This window comes from Gopherus flavomarginatus, chromosome 11 (assembly GCF_025201925.1).
Source record: "Gopherus flavomarginatus isolate rGopFla2 chromosome 11, rGopFla2.mat.asm, whole genome shotgun sequence".
In the NCBI taxonomy this organism is placed as follows: Eukaryota; Metazoa; Chordata; order Testudines; family Testudinidae; genus Gopherus; species Gopherus flavomarginatus.
In genome coordinates this window covers 36,280,366-36,298,272 of record NC_066627.1, presented here as the reverse complement: position 1 = coordinate 36,298,272, position 17,907 = coordinate 36,280,366, and the positions used below count along the sequence as shown (strand labels likewise).

The following is a 17,907-nucleotide window of genomic DNA, read 5'->3' as shown; positions in this document are numbered from 1 at the left end:
GCTTTGAAAATGAACAGCAGGATTTTTGAAGTGGCTCCCATATCTATTTGGCAAGCAAAGAAAAGATCTTCATGTGGAGAGGAGGAACAGTAGTGTAGGGGTAAGTGATGGTCGTGACTAGGGATGTGCCAAGCAGGGATGATGGGCCAACCGCTTTGAAGGAAAAACAGAAATCGGCCCTAATCTCAGCCCACATCAGCAAGGGACACTTCATTCACCCTGGTGAATAGTTTCTCCATTAGGATTTTTTGAGAGTCCTGTGTGAGGCAGAATGGTGGTAGGGTGACCAGATAGCAAGTGTGAAAAATCGGGAAGGGGTGGGGACTGGGGGTAATAAGTGCCTATATAAGATAAAGCCATAAATATAGAGACTGTCCCTATAAAATTGGGACATCTGGTCACCCTAAATGGTGGTGGGTTGGAGAGCCCGAGGGAGGCGGAATCTGATCCCCAGTTTGCATGCTTTACTAATGCAGAATCCCAAATAACCTGGAGAGGCAGGGGGCTGGAATGGTTAGACTCCAGGGATCTATTGCCAGCCCTGCCAAGGCTTGCGTCAGGTCTCCGTGCCTCAGTTTCCCCCCTCCAATAGCACTTTCGGGGTGGGGGGAAGTGCTGCGGGAGCCTGGGCTGGAAGGTGCTACCCGAGGCACCACCCCTTCTTCCTGGCTCCGTGCCTGGGGTGCTCAGGCAGCGAGCTGCCTTTCCTGGCGAGAGGAGTGGCCACCCCAGAAAGCCCCGCTGCCTGCAGAGGGACAGAGTCCAGCCCCTCAGCCCCGCGCTGCCCAGCCCCGGGGCCCCTTCCCCAGCCCGGGCGGGCGGCGGCTTGGCTCGCACACCGCGCGGGAGCCGGCGGCGGCTGCGGGCGCTGTCCGCGGGCTGCGGGTGCTGATGGCCCTGCCCGCGAGGAAGGGGCTCAGCGGGGCTCCGTGAGCCCGCGCGGACCCTGCTCCCCAATTCAGCCGCTGCCATGGGCGCCGCCGGAGCGAGCAAAAGTTTGGCGCTGCGGAGGACGGGGCTGCCCGGCGGAGGGGCAGGGCGAGGCGCGGAGTAGCCCACGCGGGAAAGGTAAGGGGAGCCCCAGGGCTGGCGCGGAGGCTGTGGGGTACCCCCACCCCAGCGGGGCTGCGGGGGGGGAGCGTCTGAGAGACCCCCAAGTCTGCGCATGAGATCCCCTCCCCCAGTGGGGCTGTGTGTGTGTCATAGAGAGAGAACCCCCCCCCCCCCGTCTGGGACTGTGCGTGAGACCCCCTTTCCCCCAGCTGGGGCTGTGTGTGTGTGTGTGTGAGAGAGACCCCCCCAGCTGGGGCTGTGTGTGTGAGAGAGAGAGACCCCCCAGCTGGGGCTGTGTGTGGTGTGTGTGTGTGCGTCATAGAGAGAGAGACACCCCCCCCCCGTCTGGGACTGTGCGTGGGACCCCCTTTCCCCCAGCTGGGGCTGTGTGTGAGAGAGACCCCCCGCCAGCTGGGGCTGTGTGTCATAGAGAGAGAACCCCCCCCCCGTCTGGGACTGTGCGTGAGACCCCCTTTCCCCCAGCTGGGGCTGTGTGGTGTGTGTGTGTGAGAGAGAGAGACCCCCCAGCTGGGGCTGTGTGTGTGTGTGTGTGTGAGAGAGAGAGACCCCCCAGCTGGGGCTGTGTGTGGTGTGTGTGTGTGCGTCATAGAGAGAGAGACACCCCCCCCCGTCTGGGACTGTGCGTGGGACCCCCTTTCCCCCAGCTGGGGCTGTGTGTGAGAGAGACCCCCCGCCAGCTGGGGCTGTATGTGGTGTGTGTGTGTGTGTCATAGAGAGAGATACACTCCCCCCCTGTCTGGGACTGTGTGTGAGACCCCCTTTCCCCCAGCTGGGGCCGTGTGTGTGTGTGTGTGTGTGAGAGAGAGAGAGACCCCCCCAGCTGGGGCTGTGTGTGGTGTGTGCGTGTGTTATAGAGAGAGAGACACCCCCCCCCCGTCTGGGACTGTGCGTGAGACCCCCTTTCCCCCAGCTGGGGCTGTGTGTGAGAGGGACCCCATCAGCTGGGGCTGTGTGTGGTGTGTGTGTCAGAGACCCCCCCCAGTAGAGCCTTTGTGTATGTGTCATAGACCCCCCTGTCTGGGACTGTGCATGAGACCCCCTTCCTCCCAGCTGGGGCTGTGTGTGTGTGTGTGTGTGTGTGTGTGTGTGTGTGTGAGTCATAGACCCCCCCCACCCTCACAGCTAGAGGTTCTGTGTGTGTGTCATAGACCCCTGTCCAGGACTGTGCATGAGACCCCCTTTCCCCCAGCTGGGGCCGTGTGTGTGTGTCAGTCATAGACCCCCGCCAAGTAGAGGCTCTGTGTGTGTGTCATAGACCCCCCATCTAGGACTGTGCATGAGACCCCTTTCCCCTAGCTGGGGCTGTGTGTGTTTAGGTGTGCAGAGACCCCCCCCCCACAGCTGGGTCTGCATGTGTGAGAGAATGAGAGCCATCACCCCCCCCCCCCCACAAACCTTGGCCTTCCCATGTGGCCCCAAGCCCCCCAGAGCATCTTTTGTTGTGTGACTGAGCGCGAGCAAGTGCCCAGGCAGGGACATGTGTGGCTGTGTCCCCCCCCTCCAGGGCAGGGGCTGCAGGGGTCTTAGAGCTCTGACTGCACCAGATGGAGACAAGACTTGACTTATCTCTAGCGGGGTGGGGAAGAGGGGGAACCCTGTTTTAGGAGATGTTAAGCTATGTAACAATTGATTTTGCGGGGGGGGGGTAGCTAGGGAAAAATCCCGCCTCTCCACCACCCCACCTCCCTGCTCTAAATGGCCAATAACCTTCCAGCTGGGGGGATGTGTGTCCCCAGTTCTGTGCTTTGTTAAGCATGTGGACGGACTTCCTACCTGGACAGCCCCATGCTGTGGCTTGGCTTCCCCCGTTTACTAGGACCCTCGCAAATCAATCCCTCTTATTTACTACTGAAAGATAGACTGGAGCCCAGTAGGATCTCACCTGCAGCAGGTCCCCTTGCTCCTGCAGAGACGACTTGGACCTGGTGGCAGATTGGCAGGGGAGAAAAGCAGCTGTGAAAGGCTGAGCCTAGTGAGGAAGAGATCAGACCCTACAATACACAAGGGAACGCAGGGTCTTTCGAGACAGACAAAGAGGTGTGAATTCCAACCCCCGGTCCGTTTCCTACCAGCCCCCTGATGCTAGATCTGGGCACAGGATGCTGCCCGAGCTGTGACGGTGGCCCAGCATTTTGTTCCTCCTGTGAGCGATAGAAAAGGGTCTGGAGCGCGGAACGCCTGGGCTTCCTGCTAATGCACCTGCGGCATCTGCTGCTTGGAAAACTCCATCTCCTTCTGAAATCTGATTAACTCGAGGGAAAGGAGCTTTCACAGACCTTCTCTTCCCGGAACTGGGCTGAGCAATGGAGCGTAAATCAAATTCAACAGCCGCCTTGCAAGTCCAAAGAGTAGCTGGCTAAGCAGTTTTATTCTAAAAGGAGCAGTTCTGTGGCCAGGTAGGAAGGGATAAAGGAGTCTACTCTCCGTCCCTTCTCCCCCCAAAGACTATTTAGGGTTACTCAAGTATAGTTTCATTTGTTCCCTCTGAGATGAGATAAAACCCAGGCAGCCACCACTGTCAAAACAGTGACTTCAGTGTTTGTGGTTGACAGAGGAGTTCAGGCTCCAGAACTGCCGGCACAACAGGTACAGCACTGAGCAAAGGGGTGTTAGCTTCTCCCTTCCTGGGTGCTTCAAGCCCTTACCTAAGGGAGCACCTCGAGGCAGGGGGAAGAGAGAGAGAGATGCTAGATTAGTCCTTTGCATAGATTTCTAGCACGGGGAAGGGAAGTTTCTGTGATGTTACTGGGACATGAACTAGGGACTGGACTGAGACCTACCAATTCATTTCCCACTGGTCACCAAACCGCCATCCGAGGGTAATGGCTTTTGGTGACTACATCCCAAAGCCAGGTCTGGAACACTATATCAGAAATGGAAGTCCCTGGAACCCAGGACCAATCTCCCTAGACCCATTCCCTCCCATCTAATCACTCACAGAAAACAAATGAATTGCTCTCTCAAGTATTCACTAGGAGGAAGGAAAGACTTGAGGATCCCAGAACTAAAGCAGCTAATGACAGACTGATATTTTTTCTTGACATTTTCTCCACTGATTGATTCTAGTTTAACTTGCTCAAGCTCACCAGAATATGTAGCAAAGTAAGTGTCGCGGGTCTAGTTTGTTGTCTACTTTGGAGCACACAGTTGACAACTTCCTTATTTCTCCACAACTAATTTATAGTCAGCATGGTCAATAATATCACTGTCATAGATACGTCTCTCAGTAAGCAGCACTAATAAAAGTATGTTTTACAAACGGCTCTAGACCAACCATAAAAATAGGACCTATATAAATAAAGTTCATATCCTAGATTTTTTTGCTTTTGTTTTTCTGCCGTCTTAATTTCATGGAAGAACACCTGTATACTGTACCCTATACATTTATCTCCAGTTCAGACCTATGACAGAGTTCTCTTTTTCCCCTCCCACTTCAATATGCTCCATGTTACTTACTTACAGAATCTCTTTATTGGAATGTTCTTAATTTGTGTATGCCTAGCAGGAGAATCTCAGTCATGCAGTTATGTGATGTATACTGTACAGCATTAGTCAAGTGCTCCCAAAGAAGAATGAAATATGGCCCTAAAAGAGAACCATGCATAATCAGAGTCTCAGAAATAAAACCTAGATGGAGCTACTATAAGGTGGATGAATAACTGGTTGGAAAACCATTCCCACAATCAAGCTGGAAGGGCATATCAAGTGGGGTCTTTAACAGATCCCTTCTGGGTCCGGTTCTGTTCAGTATCTTCTTTAATGATTTGGATAATGGCATAGAGAGTACACTTATAAAGTTTGCAGATGATACCAAGCTGATAGGGGGTTGCAGGTGCTTTGGAGGATAGGATTAAATTTAAAATGATCTGGACAAACTGGAGAAATGGTTTGAAGTAAATAGGATGAAATTCAATAAGGACAAATGCAAAGTACTCCACTTAGGAAGGAACAATCAGTTGCACACTTACAAAACAGGAAATGACTGCCTAGGAAGGAGTAATGCGGAAAAAGATTTGGGGGAGTCCTAGTGGATCACAAGCTAAATATGAGTCAACAGTGTAACACTGTTACAAAAAACCCAAACATCATTCTGGGATGTGTTAGCAGGAGGGTTGTAATCAAGACTCAAGAAGTAATTATTCTGCTCTACTTCACACCTATTAGGCCTCAGCTGGAGTAGTGTGTCCACTTCTGGGCACCATATTTCAGGAAAGATGTGGAAAAATTGGAGAAAATCCAGAGAAGAGCAACAAAATGAGTAAAGGTCTAGAAAACATGACCTGTGGGGGAAGATTGGAAAAAACTGGGTTTGTTTAGTCTAGAGAAAAGAAGACTGGGGGGCGGGGCCCTTGATAACAGTTTTCAAGTACATTAAGGGTTGTTCCAAGAAGGAGGGAGCAAATTTGTTCTCTAACATCTGAGGATAGGACAAGAAGCAATGGGCTCAAATTGCAGCAAGGGTGGTTTACGTTGGACATTAGGGAAAAATTCCTAACTGCCAGAATAGTTAAACACTGGAATAAATTGCCTAGGGAGGTGGTGGAATCTCCATCATTGGAGATTTTTAAGAGCAGGTTAGACAAACACCTGTCAGAGATGGTCTAGATAATACTAAGTCCTGCAGCCTGGCTTTAATGCAGGGGACTGGACTAGAAGACCTCTCTAGGTCCCTTCCAATCCTATGATTCTATGAAATGACTTGCATGCCACTAAATAAAAGGTGTTTCCAATTATGTTAACGAAGCTACAGAACAGCTGCATTCTGGGAGCCAGATTCACTGGAGCTGGCACAGGAAAGTATAAATACAACTCCCTATTCCAGTGAAGCTTCTTGATCTTACTCTAAGGCATGTGATGTTTCCCACTAGGGGAAGGAGCTTTACGTTCCACTGAGAGCTGCATAGGAGTGCTGCCTGTTGACCCCTTGAATCAGTGCAGTCTCTGAATATCCTACCCACTTCCCTTTCCACACCAATGCACACCTTCATCCTCATCATAGAAAAAGGGAGACTGCAGGCATCTGGCACTTCTGCAACCTCCTCCCCTACTGGATTCTCTTTCACGTTCATCAAATTTCACTGTGGGTGAATCTGGCCCATGTTCCCACAGCATGACCCATGGCTACACCATTCTGCAGTTTCTGAAGGCAGTGCCTTGGAAATACGTTAACAGCACCCCAGGTCTTCTCATGGAACTTCACAGTTAGTCTCTTTATAGCACAATACCAGTGCAATTTACTTTCCTATAACAATACACAGCCCAGATCTTATTATTTCCATGGGATTCACCACCAGAAGGTCTTCAAACAGCTTGGCCTCTCTGCTAGCTACTGTAAGGTTCATATAGTTGCTAGGTCCTCAAAGGCTGCTTTTGGCAGGAGGTAACTAGATTGAGCTGTGACAGTTGAAGGCCACAGATAGGCCCAAATGTTCAGAAATGTACATGCTTAATTGCACAGACAAAACTGAAAGTACATTTGCATACACAAGGGCTGTAACTTAATGAGCAGCCAATTAGACATCTAACTTTCCCATTATGTGTGCATTTACTTCAGTGCATACACAAGTAAATCACGTATACAAATACATAATCTAAATATATGACTTTGGGGGAGGATCCTTGCATTTTCTATCCGTTATGCTTTTGAGAAAATAGATGAGTCACTTTCTCATGAAATTCCAAAGAGGAATTTAAAGGTTGATTAATAATATATAGTGAGGGAAAAAAGAAACCATTACCATACCTTTCCAGCATTAGCACAGTCATACTGTGGATCTTATAATTTGGGGCTTTAATAAGTTTAAGCATTTTAATTGATGCTAAGGCTAGACACAAAAGGAAGTGAGAGGTGAGCTCCTAAGGACATTCATCATACAAAGAACAGTGAGATTGGACTGTCTTTAGCTGTGAAATTAAATACTGTGAAGCAGCTTTTTCATTCTGACAATTATGAAAACACCTTAAGAAAGCAGTGTTTTCATCCCAGTTCTCATGCTCCTTTCTGTGCATTCAAGTCAGAAGGAGAGCCCAGCTGGGTGCCATGTGCTGTAAGAGAGCTCCTGCAATTCAGAAATTCATTACAAGTGTCATGAAGTGTGTGTGTGTGTGTGTGTGTGTGTGTTGACTTGGCCTTGTGTCCTTCTCTGCTTCTTTGTGATAGAGGTTAATCCCAGAGGTTTTTCGATTTTTTTATTCTGCTTGCTTTTTACATTAAAAAGCACCTGTCTAGGCTAACAGACGATAATGACTCAAGCACTAGTGAACTGGTGACACCACAAGAGCCAAGAGAGTAATAGCTGTACTATTAAGAAGGGAAGTGGATAGGCTGCTTAAAGCATTTTTTAATTATATTTTTAATACTACTTATCATTAATGGCTAATTAACATTTTTGGCTAAAGGAAGCTTTTGTTAAAGATCCAGAATCCTCACCCCTTCAATTAAGGTACTAGAGCAATAAACCACTGAGACCTCCCAGTGGTTCTCCAGCAAAACCATGGAAGACCAGACCTGCTAATTTTTCTAAGGTAAGAAAACAAATAGTATTTTAAAAACCTCTCTTTCTCCATCATACAGAAATGAAAGAAACACAAACCCAAATTGTTTTTCAGTTCTTTGCAGCCATGGCACAGGAGGGAAGGGATTTGAGGGGAGCACATGAGGGCTGCATGGGGCAGCTGGAAGAGGCTTGGGAAACATTTCCCTTCCTCATTGGAGCGGTTCTAGTGTGTTCATCATCATGATTCCATTGCAACTAGCCTGTTTTTTTCAGTGGAAACTCAGACAGATGAGCCAACAGCACACACTCAATAAAAGGATAAAATTCTGGTGGAGTTGAATCTCTGAGTGAAGACAACTTGGTGCGAAAACAATTGCTGCATTTGCAGGTAGCTCACATCTCAAAGTCAATACTTTGTCTATGTCAAAAATGAAATTTCATTTTTAAAAGAGACCCAGAAACCCTGGTTAAATACAACGAGCCGGATTCTCTCCAGTTATGCTGGTGCAGCCCCAATCACTTCATTGGGGGTTTCATTGGTGTAACTCAGATTATTTGTCTCTGTCATCCAACAAGCTTCATTTACTAACACAGCTGCTCCAGCAAAAGGGGTGGGGAGAAAGCTGTGAAGGTTTTTTCTTTACTCTCCTGAAACAAAAACAAACAAACAAAAAGAGGGACACAGCAAGCTAGATCCCGGGATGTAACTGGCCAGGAGAGCAGCAACTACACAGGAGGGGTTGTGGCCAGGAAAGGGGGTGTGGCTGAGGTTTATGTGGGACCCTTGGGGCAATTGGCAGACAGAAAAAAAACTGTATAGCAGTTTTCAGGCTGCTTTTAGTTATCCTGGAAGCCTGGCACAGCACAGAACAACCCAGGATTGTGGGAGCATAAATGTGATTTAAAGCCACCTTTGCACTCAATTTCTTGATCTATGCTGGGTGCTCCTTGGCTGGAACTCATGCTGTGGACATGGATTAAATAGCTCCATCTATTCAAATCTCACTGTCCCTCACAATTTACAGGAGGAAAAAAGTGTCTCAGATTGTTAATCTGTAGATCACACCCATCTGACCTGGAAATTAGCAAGAGGAAGCTTGCTGGATTTCTATTTTCCATCAATCTTACAGAGGACATAGAGAGGGGACTGTCATTCTCACTATAAATCAATGCAGAAAAGCCTGTGAGAAAGGTAAGGGGCACTGAGCATGATATAAATGTGGAAGGAGTGGGGAGTGGATTGATTCCCTTGGTTATTTAGCTCATGCTAAGAACAAGTAGGCAGTTTCATGGAGTTAACATTAGTTGCGTTGATTTCCTGTGCAGATCTCAATCTACTTTAACTCTGGTGACTTTTTGCATCCTGTTCCTAAGGATGTACTCAGGGTATACAAGTAATTATGCTATGTGAACAATTACTTAAGGAGAGTCAGGGAGTTTTCACTCTGCCCAGAACAACTATGAAACCTAAGTGGGCGGGTGAAGGTCTCATAGACTTACAATAACCCTCTCATGGATGTATTCTGCTATTGAGGAGACACCTGCGACAGTTACATTTTCCACTGCATTACAAGCAGTTAGGAAAGCTCCAGAAGAACAGGGAGGGGGAACGGAATAAATCTAACACTTGTGAATTACAAATATTTTAAAACCCACCAGTCATGCAAATAAGCATATTCAAACAAAGATGGACTGGATTATCAGTAGGAACTATTATATTCCCAAAATAATCATTGCAGAACAAACAATAACACTCATTAAACAAGGCAATGCAAGAAAAACAGGATGATATTAGCTATTAGTCCATGTAACGGTAAAGTACATACTAATGAGGGAGTATTTTTCTTTAAGTAGAATTTATGGTATTTGTTGTTGCCTCCTTGACACGAGCTCTGTCTTCTTCACAATGGAAGACCTCCAGGATGCAAATTTTAACTGATTTTCTTCTTTCATATTTTTACTGCCAGTTTATTAACACACAATTAAAATTTAAGCCTGAATGTCAAAAGTGCACATCAAAAACTGTGTGGTTGCATACCTAATTTGTACATCCAATTGTCCTCACAAATTTTATGTGCAGATAGGCAATTATGTGCATGACTGAGCAAATTAACAAGAGTGTACATGCACGTCTTTTTCTATCCATAACTGTGCATGCACAAGTAGAAGAGCCACTCATCAGCCAGCACATCACCTTGTTGCTGGGCATGGCATAACATGTTCTCCTTTGGCACACCCCTCTGATAGCCACTCCAGCCCTGCAGTGATCTAACTTATCCCCTAACTCAGCCCTCCAGAAGGTCACTTATAATCCCTCCATTCTGGGGTAACACTGTCCCAACTCAAAGGAACAAAAAAATTCTTCCACTCTTTCTGCACCCCATCCTTGACAAACTTTCCACCATCATCAGGCTCTACAGTTCCCCCACTTCTTCAGAATGTTGCCTTCCTAGGCTATCTCCCTGGAGGCCTGCCACTTCCTGAGCTGCTGGCCATAAGAGCTTGTTCCCTGGAGACTCTTCCCCTAATCTGGATCTACTCCAGTCTGCACTCCCAAGCATTTGCTTGTAGGTTGGCCTTCTCTCTGTCTTACTTCAGGAGTCTCCTACAACTCCTTCCCATCAGGACCAACCCTAGAATGCAACTATCCTCCCAGCAGCTTAGCTTTCTCAGTCTTTTGTGCAAATCCTCTCACCTTCTTAGCAGGGTCCAATCATTACCCAAGACCTCCTGATCAGCTGGGAGAATAGTTGATCTTCACAGGTAAGGCTGAACCTGACTCCCCTTAAAGGATCAGTCTGCCTGTGACAGTGCAGTTTTGAAAATCAACAGCTATAGTGTAGAAGTTGAATTGGAAGATTGTAGCAGGGGCTTAAATTTTCTGTGTGAAATGCAGAAGAACTTACTATAATTCAGATTATCTGTCCTGGCCTCTTAATTTTACACATTTTCTTCTGTACACACAGTTGATTTCACCTGCAAAAGTGAGCATGCACTTCTTCTGTGGACATAAGAAGCCATGTGTGCCATCAAACTGGCCAACCAGCTAAGAGTTTGGCCTGATTCACAAATTAATTATTATTTTTATTAGTAGTAGTACTAGTAGCCCCAGTCATGGACCAGAACCATATTGTTCTAGGTGCTGGATAAACACAGAACAAAAAGATGTAGGGTTTGGGTGCATGAAATCAGAACCTAGCTTGAGGCTGGACGAAAATTTGTTCCAGTGTGTGACCAGAATATGTTCACTAGCCACAATGTTTCTTTGACTCTGAATTTAGCCATCATCATTGTACTTAATAGATTTGCTATTCTGTAGGGAAGTGGCTCAGTCCAGCAGATACAGCACAGAGCTGGGAAGCAGAAGACCTGTGTCTATATTGGAGTCTAGCCTTTTCTTTCCATTACTGCATAAAAACAGCCCTACTCTCCTGTAAATATTTCTTTTTCTTTCACAATGAAAACCTTGTTTCACAGAAGTTTGACATCATTATCTGAGATGATCAGCTGTAGCTGGAGTTTGGCTGGAATAGAACAATTTGATTGGATAGCTCTTTTGTGCAAAACCTGAACAAATATGCTCAGGTCATCATCCTGGTGTTCACATATGTCTCCTAATTGGACACATTATACTGTGCAATCTCGTTCATGAGACTGGGACGTTTCTAAATAGGATGTTCAGTTCTTATTTCTCATTATCAAATAAAGAGAAGTGGGAGGAATGAATGTGATAGGTTTTAAGAGGCTCTTCAGACTCAATAGGATGACTAGCAGGGGGCTGTGCTTAATTTAAGATCATATTCACACTTGTGCTGCCTAACCACTAACCAGGACTAAAAAGGTCCTGAAGATTTGAGTGTTTGCCAGTGGCACAACAGTTTGGCTGTGACTGTTGCTGAAGGAATCAATAACTGGCTTGTTGTTCCCTGTGATGCCGACGCTGTTTCATATATAACACCTTGTTCCACAGGACAAACACAAGTGCAGTGGCCGAGTTTGCATAGCTCAACGGCTGTATTGGTCTCTCTCCCCCGCTTTGTTCATTAACAGTCATTAGAACTTAAAACGGTATTCTGTGCAGATGCAGTAGCTCAGTAGGAAATGCTTTTGCTGAAATATGTGTTAACATTTTTTTTTTGCTTCTTTTATTGAGCTTTACATTTGAGACCCAAATACCTGTATACAGTAGAGCTGTGCTCAGCACCTGACATGGTGTGGGGTAGAAAGGCAGGTCCTCTGGTCCAGCCTGATGGGGATCGGGGAGGGGACCAGCTGCAGCCTAACTTACAGCAATCTAAAGTTGTGTTCTTGTTGTGCCTCTGGGTAACACAGATCCTCTGAACTTGGGGTGGGGAAACAACTAGCATACGGACAGCTACACTAGTTTTATTAATGCCAACCCAGGGTTCCTGCTGCATCCCTCATCTTCCCAGCTAGGGGTGCCCTTTGTCCCCTTGGCACTGTTGAAGGTGTTTCCAAGGAACAAATCCTGCCCCTTCCTCTCCATGGCTGCAGAGGTTCTCCCAAACATGGTGGAGCTGGTGTGGGTTTGCTGCACAAAAAGGAGGAGGATGGAACTTGGAGTGCCCACATAGGGCTACGCACTGTGGAGTCCAATTATGCAGGGAGTTTTTGGGGCATGTGGCAGGGTAGGCTGGAGGAAGGCTAGAGGATTTGTCAGCTCCGTGTGCTGCGATCTTCCACAGGGGCTCAGGAGCTGCTACCTTGCAGCATGGGGTCAATGATTGCTTCCTTGGCACCAGAAAAGGGTTTGATCTGAAGCAAGGAGTAGATAAACACCCACTGCAATGGAACACTTTTCAGGTGGAAAGAAAGATGCCTCTCCCTGTCCTGGCCATGTGAGCCCTGCTTTCAGTGGGCATCGGGCAGACCTCCCTGTGTTATGGGATATTAGGCAAGCAACCATCCTTTCCCCAAATACATCCCAATGGGCACACTCCCCCTTCCACATCTCCTTTTGCCAAATCCTAGCCATCCTTTGGGAGTCAAAGAGCCTTCCCAAGAGCTCCCCTGCACCTGCCTGTTTTTCTCTCGATTGTTGTCTGCCAAAGCTTGAAGCCAAGTATTAAACATCTGCATCACCCAAATGGTAGAAACAGCTCCACAGGGTGCTGAGAGCTCTCGTGCAGACTCGGGCTATGCAGGTTTATTTGCATTTCCCAATAATGGACAGAGGCACCTTTCTCAACTTCTGACTGAACTGGGGCCTCATTCCTTAGGTGTCTGTGTGTGTCTTGAAAGACAATGAGATTCCAGTCTCCTGGCATCCCTAGCAGCATTTAGACCAATCTGATGAATATTTAGTGAAAAGAAACAAAGAAAAGGAGGTGAAACCTCCCTTTACCCAGATTTGCTGGTGACCTGAGCTGAAATTTAATGTGTCCAAATCCAAATCTTCATCTGGATTGGCTACATTTAATTCTGCCTGAGAGTAGGGGAAGGAGGAGAGGTTCTTTCCCATCCTATATTTGTATGGTTCTTTCTCAGTGCAAAATCAAAATCTTAGTCTCAGACTAATCCAGAGCCAGGCACTTCCTCCTTGGTCCAATGACTTCTTAATGCATTTCAAATACCATGTGGCCCTATATCCGTTGTTTTATTACTAATACTTCCCAATAATTTCACCTTGCTTTCCAAAGGAAACACAAACATCCAAGATACAGGCTCTCTGGTATGTATCTGGTATGTAATAGAATTAATCAGGTTCCTTTGAAAGGATCAGTATGGAATAGATTAATCCCAGATGAGTTCTCCAGTTAGCCTCATAGGACTAGTACTGCTTGTTGAAGGCCCACATACAGAAACGTGCATTACGCTCAATTAATCTACCATGGAGTAATGAAGGGCTCCAGCATATGAACCCATTTTCCCAGGGAGTCTAGATTTCTGTAGATGGGTGGGTTAGATTCCTAAACAACCAGTGCAGAATGGAACTGTTATATTAATTTACATGGGATAAATGGGCTAAAGGTATTATCATAACCCAGTCACTGTCCAACATTAAACAATGTTAAACAAGGTCTGGGGTTTGGTATACAGAGAACTCAGCCCGCTTAGCACTATGGCAAACACACCATTAAAATCCTTTTAACCTTTTATTAAAGATACAGAAAAGAAGGAAAAACAGTCAAAACATTTTAAATGTAAAATATTATATAAAGCTTTCATTCTAACAACGTTCCTTGTTCCCTTTCCTTCAGCAAGAGAGAGTCTTTAGAACGGAAAACCCGCTGTGTTTAATAGTCTCTTAGATAGTATCCAAGATGGTAATAACTGTCCTTCTGGGGAAAAGAGAAGAAGTTAGTTGAGATGTTGCTGCTGTTGTTGCTGAAGCCCAATCTTAGAAGGAAAAGCCCCCTTGTGTGACAGTCTGTTAGATGGTATCAGAGATAGCAATAACTATCATCCCACGTGGTGTTTAGGATTCAGCGGGAGCTGGTAGGGATGATGTAATCTGGGTCCTGCTCTCTCTGGCCAGTTCTGGTCAGAACACCTCTAAGGATCAGGATGAAGATGACCCAGGGTGCCAGGAAATGGTGCAAGTGGCAGCCATGGTTGGTGAAGCCTGCTCCAGTTGCCTCCATCTCTTCTGTTCTTCTTTTTGTCCTTTCCCCCACAAAACCTATTTCTTTTATGGAACCAAAAAGGGAGTGATGGATGAAATAGGCCATCCCTTCATTATTTTGTCCACCAATTAGGCCTAATATCTGACACACTCATTTTGGCTTATTAACTTCTGGCTCCACAGCTCCTGTTTTAAAAACAAGCATAATGTCAATATAGTCCTTGAATCATACATATCAGCTTGGTCTTTTTGTTTAGACTAATTCAGCTATTCTATCTCCTTTTCATACCTTTTCCCATCACCATTTGTTCATCTCAGACTGAGACTCGTGAGCCACAAGTGGCTCTTTAATGTGTCTCCTGCGGCTCTTTGCAGCACAGGATATTAAAACACTCTGTGTGATTTAATTATTAACCATCTAAGTTATTAACCAATCCGGATGCTTTTACTATGTTACCCAATTGTAGTTGATAAAATAATACTTGGTCAGTCATTTTGCTGGGAGAATAATGTGTATATATACACACACACATACTAAATATTTCCTGTCATACTGATTAAATATGACTATATAGTACTATAGTAAATGAAACAGTGAATGTGGCTCTTTTGAATAATGTTGATCACTAATTTGGCCCCTGAATCACTGAGGTCTGCTTATTACTGTTCTAGGTTATTGTAACATTATGAACTTTTACATAATTTTGACAGTTGAGCTCACAGTTTGGGTAAATTCGTAGGCCCATTTGTCGCAATATAACAAACTTGGCCATTTTATCTAATTTCTCCAGTCAGCTCCACCATTTTCATAGTACTTGGACATTAATCCAATGGGAATAATTTGATCATGAAAGCATTTTTATTGGCTGGCTAAGGCATAGCCTCCACCCTGATCACCAATCTGACCTAAAAAGCCTTTGAAATGTTTCCTGTTGACTCCCCTTTCTGATTACTGGTGGGGAAAGCTACCCACATTATAAAAACCCTGTGACTTGTGTGCAGAACCAACCCAATGTCTTGAGAAAGTCATGAACCAGGCCAAACTAATTTAAGTCCACAGTGAAGTGGTGTACAGGGACCAGTAACTCAGGGAATGAAGATCTATTGGCAGTTTAACACCAATTAGTGCCTTAAAATAGATTTACACTCAAAGCCAATTTAGTTGCTACTTGAAGTAATTAGGTTCATCTGTCTGAGTGCAGTTTTGGATGGGAGTCCGGCTTTTTTACCCAGGTATAAATAACACTTTGTAGTTGCTCCATTTGTGAGTTCCAATGTCATCAGTAATCCATGAAAAGAAATACTGTACCCCCCAGAGCTATTAGCCCAGTAGTTATCCTCTAGGTAGTCTTGTGTCTTAAATGAAATGCTGCAGATAAAAGCCTGTTAGCAATTCCATGGCATCCCACAGTTAGCAGTGTAGTCTAGTGGACTAAGCACAGGACTGGTAGCCAGGAACTTGTAAGCTTGAATTCCAGTCTGATATTGACTCCTTCCGTAGTCTTGGGCAAGTCACTTCACCGCTTTGTGCTTCAGTTTCCCCGTCTGTAAAATGGAGGTAATACTACTTATCTTGCTTGCAGAATCACAAACGTTGAAGGTGGAAGAGATCCAGCCCATATCCCTGAGAGCAATGCATGAATGTTCCCTACAGTACGTTTACTATTTCTTTGTCCAGTCCAGCTTTAAAATTCTAAGCACTGGGGTTTCCACTCCTTCCCCTTCGAGACAATCCCATGCTTGACACAACTCATTGTCAGGAAGTTTTTTCTGATATTCATTTCACATTTCTCCTTTCTCAGTTCCAGCCTATTAGTCCAGGTTATACCCTCATGGGGTCTCCTAAATAATTCAAGATCCAAAAAGAGACAGGGAGCCAAATTTTATATTTTCACACCTGCTGGCACCTTACTGAGACATTTAAAGACTGCCCATGGAAGCTCAGTTCAGCATTTAAATGTCCTTTCAACCAGAACATTCAAACCCAGTGTTTGGATATTCTATTGCATCCCACATCTCTGAAAATAGGGCCCAGCTAATCAATGCAATGAAGAGACACAGAAAAGCTGTTGCCTGGTTGAAGGAGCTGCAGGGATGAAGGATCTCACCTCAGCACACTCTCACCTTCTCTCTCTTTGGAGATAGTTATTACTGTGTATTCAATATTCTCTCACATCACTGGGGGATGAACTAGCCATGCATCTAGGATAGCACTATCTGTCGAATGGATCTCATAACTGCTTCCCCAGCACACTGCTTAGGACCCACTCTTCCAAGCTGCCCTGCCTGGGGCAGGGATGTGTGTGTGCACTGCTGGATGGATGTCTAGTTACCTCCAGCATGCACTAGTTCTAGGATGGCTCTTATAGCAGAACTCACCCAACACTAGGGTGACCAGATGAGGGAAGAAAATGTTGGGACACATGGGGGGAGGGGGGTCGCTGGTGGAGAAAAAAAAAGAAAAAAAGAAAAGGAGTACTGCAAAATATCGGGACAAATTGTATCCCAACCAATGTGGGACAAATGCCTAAATATCGGGTCGTCTGGTCACCTTACCCAACATACCCTCAGCACATATCACCTCTGGCTTCGCATTTCATCCCAGGGTGGGAGCTCCTCATTCCACCAACAGGTAGTGTGGGTGTCAGTTGTCCTGCCCGGCACATGGGGACCCCTCTCCTCACATTGTCTTCAGCTGAATTCCTTTTACAACACTTGCCATTCTATCACTCATTGGCATGGTTCCTATTTATAAGGGGTTCCTACAGTACACAAGTGTGGGGCAGAGAGAAAAGATCAGAAATGATGCAGGTATTAAACATCCCAGACGCAGGCTAGCAGCCATTAAAATGTAATTATCTCATTATTTCCTCCCCTGGTTTTTTTAAAAGAGTAAAATATTTTTCAATTTATTTGTTATCAGCAGAGGGAGTGAATATTCTGAAAAGTGTGAAACGTTCCACTTTACTACCCCCTATTAACTTTCTAAGCACCTTGGAACCTTTGGCACAGCTGCATGAAATAACAGGAAAACTAATTAGACCAATAAAACATGATGACTTAGGCATCCTAAGAAAATGAACATAACTTTTAAACTTTTTTTTAAAAATACACCCATATCAGCAAGGTTACTGTCTATCCTGCTAGGATTTTAAATGAGGAAGTACTTGGAGTAAACAAACAAACAAACACACAAATTACCAACTAGAAACAGCCATGAAACGTGGGGACAGAAGGTGATTCAACAGCTCCTCACAAACAGATGTGTCTGCCTCATCTTTCTAGCGCCATTTCAGATATCACATGGCAATGGAAATTAGAAAAGGTCCCGCTGGTACGTGAATGGTTTCGGAAGTTTCACAGCACATCACCAAATGAAGAACTGCAGCCAGGTCCTCAGCCGGTGTAAAATTGGTGTCACTCTATTGACTTCAGTGGTGCAATGCTGATTTACACCTGCTGAGGATCAGGCCCCGGTGTATAGTGCAAGAAACAACAAGACTTTTTTTAAAAAAAAGTGGGGGCTCCAAGGATATAAAATAGACAATTCCTTAAGTTCACTCCTTTTGACTGTAAAATCCTGTTATGGAGCAAGAATCTCTGTGAAGCAGTTTGTGCAATCATTTGAGTACAGAAATGGTTTAAAACAAACCCCGTAACTAGAATTTGGGTTGCCAGGAGCAAATCCTGTGGCCTTCCATGGCCTAGGAATTTGCTGTTGCCCACAGGATAGCAGTTAGTTTAATTGTA

The 17,907-nt window shown here is 45.6% G+C and overlaps 1 protein-coding gene across 1 annotated transcript in view; it reads left to right on the top strand.

Annotated features, from left to right (window-relative positions):
- The first annotated feature begins 983 nt into the window (after positions 1–983).
- Positions 984–17,907, top strand: part of LOC127030986 (opsin-5-like) — a 45,126-nt gene continuing 28,202 nt past the window's right edge. The window contains exon 1 of the mRNA XM_050917665.1: positions 984–1,068. The gene's annotated coding sequence lies outside the window, so the exon portion shown is untranslated. The remainder of the gene's footprint in view (positions 1,069–17,907) is intronic.